At 40.0% G+C, this 13,192-nt stretch overlaps 1 pseudogene; it reads left to right on the top strand.

Moving 5' to 3' along the window:
- The first annotated feature begins 7,868 nt into the window (after nt 1-7,868).
- On the top strand, nt 7,869-8,224 carry LOC116093304 (annotated as a pseudogene).
- The last annotated feature ends 4,968 nt before the right edge of the window (nt 8,225-13,192 follow it).

Raw genomic sequence — 13,192 nt, 5'->3', positions numbered from 1 at the left:
CAAACTCAGAAATCTGCCTGCTTCTGCCTCCCAAGTGCTGGGATTAAAGGCATGTGCCACCACCGCCCAGCTACTATTTCTTATTATCAATATGTTAAAAAATTAAATGAATTCCTCTGTCTGCTAACGATCAGACTCATTTCTTGCCTGTTTAACTCACTTTTGTTCCAGTCTGTGCATTAAAATTGTTGCTCTACTTGGCGAGCTTCTAGCACCCTATAATGGACATATTGTTTCTACATAGTCATTGCCTCCTGTATTTAAAGAGAGGAATTAATTTAACTTATTCCATAGATTTGAAAAAAATTGAATCAATGATGGAATCATAAAATAGTAAATTCTGGCTAAAGAGTCCCTAGAATCTGGTGTGTCAAGTGCTCGGCATTCATATCTTAATACACTTTCAGTGAACATACTCCATGTGACAGGTATTTTTCTGGCTGCTAGGAATATATGTGCTTCCTACGCTCACAGAGTAAATGTCAATGCACAGCTCTGCTAGCGGAATGGACATGAAATGATGCTGTATCTCTAAGTTTAGCACCAAAGTTTAGTTCCAAATATTGACAAGTCATAGTGAAGCAATTGTCCTGTTACCATCAGGAACGAATGGAGAGTCTTTGCTATTGGACTGAGTCAAGATGTTGGATCCACTTGCTTCCATACACTAATTTCCTTTGAATGGAATAAGAAAATTATGTTTCAGATATTCATCTGGGTTTGGAAGAAGCCTCTAGAAATGAGGACCCAGGAGGTAGAATCTGAGAACAGACTCCCCACAGCACACTTCCCACTCAGACCTATTCCAGAGAAGCTGAACATGTTAAAAGAACAGGTTTCTTATACTTCTCGCAGCCCCCTGGACTGAAATCAGCTGGCTGGCAACCATTAGTAAAGCACCAAGCCTTTTCAAACCTGCAGTAGAAAGGAGAGTTCATTGAAAGCTTTTTAAAAACATTCTTTGTGTGGGTATGCTTCTGATAACATTTCAGCATTTTCCAGATGATTTCTTAATTCACAGTTTTTGAAAATATGGGTAAGTCACATCACATGTCAAATTCTAATATCTATTACAAACAAATATGCTTAACAAATGCTTCCATGAGCTTGTTGGTAGAAACTTAGCCCATAGCTCAAGTTAATGCAACATTTTTGAGGCAAAGTGATTGAAGAAAATCTGTGCCACCCAACCCTGCTGCCCCTGTGGAGGCAGAAAATAGGAGTAGACAATAAGCCAAACTCTGCTGTATTTTCCTCTCAGAACTTCTAGAGTCTTTTACTGAAAATCATTTAAAAAAATAAAAATTTTAACAAAATCAATTCAATTTACTTAAAGCTAAGAAAATATAATAACACCCTGATTCAAAAACATACCTGTAACTCCACAACCTCAGAAAACCAGTCTAACTTTCGAACAGTGTCCACATAAAAACATAAAACAGGGATTGTAGGGATTGTAAATGGAACTAAGGGAACTAATTAGCCAACTTTAAAATGGGGAAGTTAGTATGGATTATGGGTAAATTTCATGTAATAATCAGGGCCCTGAAAAGTGGAAAGAAAAAAAAATCACATGTAAACAGGAGAGAGGGTAGCCAGAAAGGGACTTGACCTGATACTTCTGACTTTGAAGTTGGAAGGAAGACCAAGAACCAAAATATCAGTAGAACCTCTGTGGTGGCAGGTAACACAGAAATAAATGTCAAGAGAGGAACATAGCCTCAATGGTATCTAGAGTGTAATCCACCAAGATATGTGTTGGACTTCTGAAACAGTAAGATATTCTATCTATGTTGTCCTGTCTTCTTCCTGAGGTGCTATGTTGCAGTAGCAATAAGAAACACAGAGGCTAAGAGCATCATCACCGTGGTATTGCCTAGATGGCAGCTCATGGAGGCACTACTACCAGTAGGGAATATGAGAAGGACTTTTTATTTGTTTGATGCAGGTTCTTCAGAAAAATAATGAGTTCAATATTCAAACTCTTAAATTTGAGGTACCAGTAAGGAAAATTAAATGGAAATGTTTAATAGGTATGTCCATCACTTTTAAGGTTTTTTTTATTTTCATTTATACATATATGCATGTGTGAGTGTATGCCATAGAAACTAGAAGAGGAGAGGGTGCCAGATCTAATGAAGCTAGAGTTACAAATGGTTGTGGGCTTCCCATCATGGGTGGTGGGAAATAAACTAGGATTCTAGGAAGACAGGAGGTGTTCTTAACCACTAGGTCATCTCTAACCCTCTAACCTTTGGACACTACGATATGACATGATCTACAAATGTACTGGGCTTCATTTGAAGCCACCTGAAATGCATGAAGCTCATAGGCCCCATGTTGGACAAGGCTGGTGTGTTAGTCACTGTTCTATTGCTATGGAGACACCATTATTAAGGATAATATTGCAAGAGAAAACATTCAATTGGGGTGTGTGGCTACAGTGTCAGAGGTTTAGTCCATCTTGTTCATGTCAGGAAGCATAGAGACAGACAGGCAGATGCTGAGCAGTAACTGACAACTATGCCCTGATCCATAGGCAGAAACTCTGGGCCTGGCTGACATGGGTTTTAAAACCTCAAAGCCCATTCCCAGTGACACACTTCCTCTAAAAGGCCACACCTCCTATTCCTTATAATTCTTTTAAATAATTCCACTCCCTGGTGACTAAACATTCAAATATATGTGCCTTTAGTGGCCATTCTTATTCAAACCACCACAACTTATTAGAATATAGTTGGGAAGAAAACAACAAAAAGGAAATATGAGAGATGAGATTTGGCAGTGTGCCTTACTGTTTATGTCTCTACATGTGGTAGTGGAAACCACAAATAAGAATGAAATTTCCCCAGGGAGTATCTGTGGGAGCATGAGACATAAGAAATTCCTCGAGCAATAACACAGGAAGTATTCACATTAAGGAGAACTTGGAGCAACACTGATATGCAGAGGAATCTAGCTCTATCTAGATACATCCTATTCTGTCTGAGACCTTACTGTCAAGTGTATACATAAATTTATGTTGGCATATGAGACACCCCTAGTTCAAAGTCAACATGAACCCAGGGTTACAGATTGAATGTTTGTATTCTTCCTATTTCTTATGTTAAATAAAAATTTAACTTTATTGAATGCCCATGCAACTCAGGATCCTGAGATGTGTTCCATTACTTCTCACAGTTTTATGATGCACTTGTGTTCCAGCTGTGCCAAGCAAGTACTTTAACTGTGTAGGCTCCCTAGGAATACCTAACAACTGACTTCTTGATTAATGGATGTCTCAATTACTTCTCTTTAAAAAACTAAAGTTACCAGCTCTAGGGAACCCAGCTCTGGGCTCCTCAGGCACTGTGTTCATGTGCATATAACACACAACTTGGGCACACATACACACACACACACAGTCCTGCCAAGATAGCCATGGCTACACAGAGAAAACCTGTCTTAAAAACCAAAAAGGAAACAAAAAAGTCCTGAAAGATCACCTAAAGACAATGAAAGTTTAATAAAGTTTGAGATTTTTTTTGTTGTGCTTTTTAATGAATCTTTAGTTAATTAGAGAGTATACTGAGCCTGTGTTTATCATTTTGTGGAGTTTTTGACAAAGTCTGTTTATTCTGTAGCTCTGGTTACCCTGGAACTCACTCTATAGACCAGGCTGGCCTTCAACTCATAGACATCCACCTACCTCAGCCTCCCAATAGCTGAGGGATTAAAGGCCACACCCAGCCTCTGAGCTTGAATTTATTTTGGTTGATTTATAATTACTAAATACAGGAATACAGATTCCTTCTATAATATCTTGACTTCCCATTTACATAATTTTTATTTTGTGTGTTTTAATAAAATTTAACTAATTTGTAGGGAGAACTCTTGAGAAAAAATAAAATAAAAATAAAAAACTAAAGCTAGAAATTTGAAAATTTAGTAAATTGATGAAGTTTACTAGTATGTGTACACACACATATGTACATATATGTGCACATATAATATATACATATATATTAACTTTAAAGGTAATTGGACACTGTATGAGGCAATCCAACTAAATATAATAGGGATGCCCACTATTCATGATTTATAATAGACATGTTAAAATTTAACATGTAAAATTTTATTTTTAACTTATTCTTGAAAAATCTGAAATTTAAATAATGCTTCAGAAATTAATTGGAAGTCCTCAAATGGTAATAGCATTTAGCTCATTTCAATGGAAATGGTCTCATTAATATGCCAGCTGCTAAAAATGGATGAACCCAGCCATTGCCCTTGGCTGCCTAAGGGAAGAACTATTACTCAGACTTTTGCTTTTAGAAATAATCCTAATTTAGACTGTTAGCAGTTACTCCGGTGGTAGCCATTGGCAATAAACTTACCTTCCTTCCACCTCCTCCACCGTGAGCCTTTACACATTCTTATGCTGGCTTCAGTATTTTCAATGAAAAGTAACTATTTCTAACTGCACTTTAAACTATTTTAACTGGCAATATTGATGGAAGATCATCCAGGTCTTCTATGAACTCAAGCAGATTGTAACGTCAGGCACATGTGTATAATCCAGCTCTTGGGAAACTAAGAAAGTCAAGAGCATGAGTCCAACCTGGCCAGAAGTAAGACCCTGTCACAATAGACAGGTCAGGGAGATAGTTATTAATGTGCCGCCCTGCACACATGAGAACCTTAGTTCAAATTCCTGTCACATCTCCCTAAGAAAGCCAGGTGCAAGGGCATGAGATTATGACTTCAGCACAGGGAAGCAGAGACAGGCATGTCCTCAGTAACCAGCCGCACTCCTCCTCAGTGAGCCCCAGACCAGCAAGAGATCCTGTCTCATAAAACAGGACAGATGATGTCCGTGATGACCAAACCTAGTTGTCAACTTGACTGTATCTGGAATCAACTGAAACACAAACTGCAAGGCCATCAAGTGAAACCTTTCTTTGATGGTTGTGTTGTTTCTATCTTTTTTACTTACTTTTTACCCTTTTATTGAAAACAAGTTTTTTTCACATAATATATCCTGATTGTGGTTTTCTTTCCTTCAACTCCTCACAGTTCCTCCCCACTTGCCCTAATCGGGGTCCACCCCTTTCTGGCTCTCATTAGAAAACAAATAGGCTTTTGAGGGACTGAAACTGATAAGATCCATCAGCCAATAATAAGATAAAACAAACAAACAAAAATAACACATTGAAATAGAACAAAACAAGCAGAAGGAAAACCCAAGAAATGGGGAAAAAAACAAATATAGACTCAGAAACCCACTCATTCACACACTCAGGAATCCCATAAAAACACTAAACTGGAAACCATAATATATACCCAAAGGACAGACTGTCTAAAGCAGGAAAACTCATGGTAAATGTGAATGGCACATTCTAGTGGCAGTCCTGATAAAAGGACTTGGAAGAAGGGAACTATGCCCTATGCCTACTTGTCCTCGCCCTTGTTGGCAAGTTCATCTACTCGGTTGCTCCACCTTCACCAGCATCAGAACTAACTTCTTCAGGATTCCAATATATACGGAAGACCAGAAGTTCTCCATGAATACTCCAGTGCCAGATTAAAATGTATGAGATCACCAGTCTCATGGACTGAACAACTAACGGATTGTTTATTTTTCTGGTGTGAGACATTCTTTGTTGAACTACCCAGACACATCCTGTAAGCCAATCTAATTAATCCAACAGCCTGAAGAACAACATCAAAAGTTGATCCTTTGGCCTCCACACACACATGCTCCTGTATCTATGCATTTACAAGACATGTTCATACACATACATGCACACAAAAAAGAACCCCACAGATATGAGTATCATAATAAACAACATAGAAAAGCCTATATCTATGTTATCTACTCTATAAAAGTTTGCACTGAATTAAATCTAAACTTTCCAGCCAATTTTCTTTTCACAGGAATGATGTTTTCTTTAAAGTAAGTGGCTGAAAGGGAAAATTCTGTTTCTATATTTGGTGACTTAAAAGGCTAGTGTTTAAGAAGCCATCACATAAAATCACTCTTGAATTAAAGCAATTTCAGCAGTAGAGCTCAAGAGGAAGTTCTGATTCATGACAAATATTTTTTTAAGTGTGTCCAAATGAAACAGTGAATCCTAAATTATGGTAGTTTGTATTTCAGTTCCTTGTTCATCCAGCACCTTTCTTGATTGCTAGTTTGAGTCATTAGCTATACTCCAGGAGTATTCTATGTAAATTGTGGGGGTAGCAAAAAATGAGAAAGCCTTCACTAATTACACTTTAATATTAAAATGACAAGAAAGATCTTCTCACTTCCAGGCTTTGTGCAATATCCAGTGCTGCTGGCTAACATTCACTGTATCTGAGAAGACCTGACTGCACCCACATTTGAAACCTTGACAAGTTCTCTAACAGCAAATAGTAGCTCCGCAATTCTTAGTCAGAATATAGAGATTCACAGAAAGTTTTCAAACCTCTGGCTCCCTCCTCACTCTAAATGGCAAGTATCCTGGCCACACATAGCCATTGATGGCAGAAAGCACATCTTTCCCTGGATGAAAACCGGCTCTGCCAGTTCTGTTCCTGGCACCAAGGAATAACGAGAAAAATAAAGATGATAAAGGGGGAAATTATGACTGGGTTCAGCAAAGATGGTTTAAGCACTGCACTGAAAGCAGAATCTGTACCATAATAAACTGACTGGGTGGATCCTATCAAAGTCAAAATTCTGGCTCAAAATTGATATTGAGGAAAAAAGGAGAATGTACAGATTTGAAAACATTTGCAAATTATTCATATATATATATCAGAAAGAATTTGACCAAAGGAGGTATGTGGAGTACAAGTAAATAATTAAAAGTATCTCAGTGTCAGCCTTCTGGATGCCATCTGTGCCTGGAGCCTGTCCACTGCAACAGGGCTCCATACCCAGGTGGTACTGGGAGAGAGCTAACCTCCCAGGAGGGCACACAAGCCTGTGAGTACAGATAGGACCACCACTGCTGCTCAGAGGAACCTGCCCAGAACCCTCAGGACACAGGAATCAAGGAGTTACAAGGAACAGGAGTCTTCCAGTTTCTGTCTATGCCCAGAGCTGATCCTGTGCCACAGAGCTACATATACAAATACCGTCAGGAGAGAGCTGGTCTTCCAGGATTGCCTACACACTTGTGAGCATAGGTAAGACAACCACTTCTCTTCAAATTCCTGGCCCAAGAGGGACCCTCCTAGTGCAATCAGGACACAGGAACCAAGGATCAGCTCTGGACAGGATCCTTCTGGTTTCTGTCTGTACTCCAGAACTGATCCTATACCACAGCTCTCTATACCTAAATTCCTCCTGGAGAGAATTGATCTTCCAGGAGTACTGACACACAGGCTTGCAGGACAGACAAGCCAAAGTCAGAGACAGCAAGACCAGATAACACCAGGGATAACCAGAGGGGAAAGGCAAGCACAAGAACATAATCAACAAAAACCAATGTGACTTGGCATCATCAGAACCCAGTTCTCCCAAAAGAGTGAGCCCTGGTTACCCCAAGAGTTCAGAAAAGTAAGACTCTGATTTAAAATCACATCTCATGATGATGATAGAAGACTTTAAGAAGGACATAAATAACTCCCTTAAAGAAATACAAGAGAGCCGGGCAATGGTGGCACACGCCTTTAATCCCAGCGTTTGGGAGGCAGAGGCAGGTGGATTTCTGAGTTCAAGGCCAGCCTGGTCTACAGAGTGAGTTCCAGGACAGCCAGGGCTATACAGAGAAACCCTGTCTCAAAAAAAAAAAAAAAAAAAAAAAACCAAAACAAAACAAAAAAAAGAAATACAAGAGAGAATCTGTCTGAAGCAGGCTGTTGTCAAGTTTTGGCGAGGCCAGCACACCACAGCCATGACGGAGGCTGATGTGAATCCGAAGGCCTATCCCCTCGCAGATGCCCACCTCACCAAGAAGCTGCTGGACCTTGTTCAGCAGTCCTGTAACTACAAGCAGCTCAGAAAGGATCCAATGAAGCCACCAAAACCCTCAACAGAGGCATCTCTGAGTTCATTGTGATGGCAGCAGACGCTGAGCCCTTGGAAATCATCCTGCACCTCCCTCTGCTGTGTGAAGACAAGAATGTCCCCTAAGTATTTGTTCGCTCCAAGCAGGCTTTAGCACGGGCCTGTGGTGTCACTAGGCCAGTCATCGCCTGTTCTGTTACCATCAAAGAAGGCTCTCAACTAAAGCAGCGGCTCTTGGTGTAGGCTGTGGCCCCCGCCCCTTCCTGTCTACTCCCACCCTGTTTGTGTATCTTACTGTCTGTTAGCATGTACTAATCCCAGCCAGTTTCTATTATATTGTACTACAACTTGGTTTTGTATTTTTATTTTTGTCTTAATGGAGTTGTTTTTCACCATCTCCTCATCTCTTTTAGGCTTTAAAAAAAAATGAAATGATAGCTAAGACAGGTGAAAAGCAGAATGTCACCATTTAACAACAGGAAGAACCAGGAGAAACTTAAGCCAGGGACAGTGTGTACTTTCACCTGCAAACTTATTCCACTGGGCAGGGTAGGATGACAGCAGCACTGGTCCCTTGTGCCTTTGATGTAAGATCTCCATAAATGTCACCATCACTGGGGAACTTTCTGTGGGTAGCAGCTCCCCATCCCTTATCATTTGAAGAAATTTGATAATGTTGGGCTTATGTTTGGGTGCCATTTATTAATGTCCTGCGTGTTTTTCATGTATGTAACCTTATATTCCCCTGTGTCTGAGGCAGTGACAGCTCAAAAGGATTCTGTGGAAATAGTGGCTATTTGTCCGGAACTTATAGCAGAGAAAATGTTAGCGAGAAAAATCCTCTCCTTGGTAAATGGGGATTTCTTGTGAAGCCGTCTGACCCCCAGCATTGGGAGCCCTTATCCTATTCCTCCCACAGCATGGGTCAGGTGTATTCTCCTTCACATGAAGAAAGTGATAACATGTTCATTATTAAGCATCCTAATAAATATGTTCATATTTTGTTTTAAATGAAAAAAAAAAAAGAAATACAAGAGAACGGGTAAACAGGTAAAAGATATTAAAGAGGAAACACAAAAATCCCTTAAAGAATTACAGGGAAACACAACCAAATGGGTGAAGTAATTAAACAAAACAATCCAGGATCTAAAAATGGAAATAGAAACAATAAAGAAATCACAAAGGGAGACAACCCTAGAGATAGAAAACCTAGGAAAGAGATCAGGAGTCATATATACAAGCATCACCAACAGAATACAAGAGATAGAAGGGAGAATCCCAGGGGCAGAAGATACCATAGAAAACACTGACACAACAGTCAAAGAAAATGCAAAAAGCAAAAAACTCCTAACCCAAAACATCCAAGAAATCCAGGACACAATGAGAAAACCAGACCTAAAAATAACAGGTATAGAAGAGATCGAAGATTCCCAACTTAAAGGACCAGTAAATATCTTCAACAAAATTATAGAAGAAAACTTCCCTAACCTAAAGAAAGAGATGCCTATGAACATACAGGAAGCCTACAAAACTCCAAATACATTGGATTAGAACAGAAATTCTTCCCATCACATAATAGTCAAACCACCAAATGCACTAAACAAAGAAAGAATTTTAAAAGCGGTAAGGGAAAAATGTCAAGTAACATATAAAGACAGACCTATCAGAATTATTCTCACCGAAGACTATGAAAGCTAGAAGATCCTGGGCATATGTCATAAAGACCCTAAGAGAACACAAATGCCAGCCCAGACTACTATACCCAGCAAAACTCTCAATGACCATAGATGGAGAAAACAAGATATTCCACGACAAAACCAAATTTACACAATATCTTTCCACAAATCCAACCCTACAAAGGATAATAGATGGAAAACACTAACACAAGGAGGGAAACTACACCCTAAAAATATCAAGAAAGTAATCTTCTTTCAATAAACCCAAAAGAAGATAACCACACAAACATAAAAATAACATCAAAAATAATAGGAAGCAACAATCACTATTCCTTAATATCTCTTAACATCAGTGGACTCACTTCCCCAATAAAAACACATAGACTAACAGACTAGAAATGTAAACATGGCCCAGCATTTTGCTGCATACAGGAAATTCACCTCAGTGTCAAAGACAGACACTACCTCAGAGTAAAGGCCTGGAAAACAAATTCCCAAGCAAATGGTCCCAAGAAACAAGCTGGAGTAGCCATTCTAATATCAAATAAAACCAACTTTCAACCAAAAGTTATCAAAAAAAGATAAGAAAAGGCATTTCATACCCATCAGAGGAAAAATCTACCAAGAAGAACTCTCAATTCTGAATATCTACGCCCCAAATGCAAGGGTACCCACATTCATAATAGAAACTTTACTAAACCTCAGAGCACACATTGCACCACACACAATAATTGTGGGGGACTTTAACACCCCACTCTCATCAATGGACGGATCATGGAAACAGAAACTAAACAGAGATACAGAGAAACTAACAGAAGTTATGGATCAAATGGATCAAATATCTATAGAACATTTCATCCTAAATCAAAAGAATATACCTTCTTCTCAGCACCTCATGGTACCTTCTCCAAAATTGACCATAAAGTCAGTCACAAAACAGGCCTCAACAGATATAAGAAGACTGAAGTAATCCCATGCCTCCTTTCAGATCACTATGGATTAATAGCAACAAAAAACACAGAATGCCCACATATACATGGGAGCTGAACAATGAAATACTCAATGATAACTTTGCCAAGGGAGAAATAAAGGAAGAAATTAAAGACATTTTAGAAATTAACAAAAATGAAGGCAAAACATACACAAACTTATGCAACACAATGAAAGCAGTGCTAAGAGGGAAACTTATAGCTCTGACTGCCTCCAAAAAGAAACTGGAGAGAGCATACACTAGCAATTTAACGATACACCTGAAAGCTCTAGAACAAAAAGAAGCAAATACACCCAAGAGGAGTATATGGCAGGAAATAATCAAGCTCAGGGCTGAAATCAACCAAGTAAAAACAAAAAGAATTATACAAAGTATCAACAAAACCAGGAGCTGGTTCTTTGAGAAAACCAACAAGATAGATAGCTCCTTAGCCAGACTAACCAGAGGGCACAGAGAAAATATCTAAGTTAACAACATCAGAAATGAAAAGGAAGATATAAAAACAGAAACTGAGGAAATTCCAAAAATCATTAGATCTTACTACAAAAGCCTATATATAACACAACTGGAAAGTCTGGATAAAATGGACAATTTTCTAGACGGACACCAAATACCAAAGTTAAATCAGGATCAGATAAATGATCTAAATAGTCTCATAACCCCTAAAAAATTGAAGGAGTCATTAATAGTCTCCCAACCAAAACAAGCCCAAAACCAGATTGTTTTAGTACAGAATTCTATAAGACCTTCAGAGGAGACCTAATACCAAAGCTTCTCAAACTATTCCACAAAAAGAGAAACAGAAGGAACACTACCCAATTCATTCTACAAGGCCACAATTATGCTGATACCAAAACCACACAAAAACCCAACGAAGAAAGAGAACTTCAGACTAATTTCCCTTATGAATATCAATGCAAAAATACTCAATCAAATTCTTGCCAACCAAATCCAAGAACACATTAAAACAATCAACCATCATGATCAGATAGGCTTCATCCCGGGGATTGTTCAATATATGGAAAACATCAATGTAATCCAGTACATAAACAAACTCAAAGGAAAAAAAAATCACATGATCATTTCATTAGATGCTGAAAAAGCATTTCACAAAATTCAAAATCCCTTCATGTTAGAAGTCTTGGAAAGATCATGAATTCAAGGCCCATACCTAAACTAGTAAAATCAATATACAGCAAACCAGTAGCCTTTGGGGCAGTGGTCTGTTCAGGCAACCTGGTTCTGGTCAAGTACAGGTCTGGAACTCCAGTTACCTGGAGATATAAAAACAGAAACTGAGAAAATTCCAAATGTCATCAGATCCTACTACAAAAACCTATACACAACACAACTGGAAAGTCTGGATGAAATGACCAATTTTCTAGACAGACACCAAGTATCAAAGTATTTGGTATTTGGGTAATAATTTCTGCCTGCTAGGGACAAGGGGCAGAAGGAGTTCAGCCATGCCTCCTGGGTCCCTGGCTCCTGTTTCAGTCCCAATCCCCCACATCTTCCCCCCTCCCCACAGGAGAGGTGTGTTCTATCATGTAGACAATGCCCCAAGTTCCCAGCATTCCAGTCATCTAACCACAGCCAGGTGTGCCCCTTTCCACAGACAGATAGCCCAACCCCACAATATAAGGGGCTGTTTGCCCCTTCCTCTCTCTCTCTTGCTCTCCTCTCTCTCTTGCCCTCCTCTCTCTCTTGCTCTCCTGCTCTCTTCCTCTCTTGCTCTCTCTCTTTCTTCTTCTCCTCTCCTCTCCTTCTCCCTTCTCTCTCTCTCCACATGGTCATGGCTGGCCACTTTTCTCCCTTTCCTATAATAAAATATCTTATGACTATGCATTGCCTCCTTTTAACTAATTCATTGTGCAGCCCCAGCATCTGCAGCAGCAAGACCAGGACCAGCGACCCTCATGCCCCATGCTAGCACAGGACAGCCCCGCTGCCTCCCTTTTCCCTACCCCTTCTCCCCTCCTTCTTAGCCCCTCCGCAACATCTAGCATCGGCTGCTATGTCCAGAGGCTGGGACTTATGTCCCTGACTTTTCGGGAGGCCAGGGACCCCTTGCAGCTGTCTCGTAATCTCTGCCCCCTGCAGACTGGGAACCAAACAGCACCCCACCTCCCCCATGGAGCGGAGTGTCCAGAAAGACACCTATGCCTGCACTCAGAACACGGAAACTCTGGCCGGGTATAGGTCATCCTACCCACCCCCTTTTGTTTCCCATCCACCAGGGGCCCAGTCCCCAGCATGGCAGTCCACTGAGGAGGTGTGGGGTGACCAGTGTGACCTCGGCAGCAGGGCAGGGGGGGCTCGGCCCCACGCAACCATGGGGGCAAAGAGCGCGATGCTCCCTACAGTAACCAACATCAAACTAAATGGAGAGAAACTTGAATCAATCCCACTAGAATCAGGGACTAGACATGGCTGCCTTCTCCCTACATACTCAATATAGTACTTGAAGTTCTAGCTAGAGGAATTAGATAGCAAAAGGAGGACAAAGGGATAAAAATTGGAAAGAAAGAAGACAGATGATAT

This window comes from Mastomys coucha, unplaced genomic scaffold (assembly GCF_008632895.1).
Source record: "Mastomys coucha isolate ucsf_1 unplaced genomic scaffold, UCSF_Mcou_1 pScaffold16, whole genome shotgun sequence".
Classification (NCBI taxonomy): domain Eukaryota; kingdom Metazoa; phylum Chordata; class Mammalia; order Rodentia; family Muridae; genus Mastomys; species Mastomys coucha.
The sequence above is the reverse complement of the archived record's forward strand: the minus strand, read 5'-3'. Positions and strand labels throughout refer to the sequence as shown.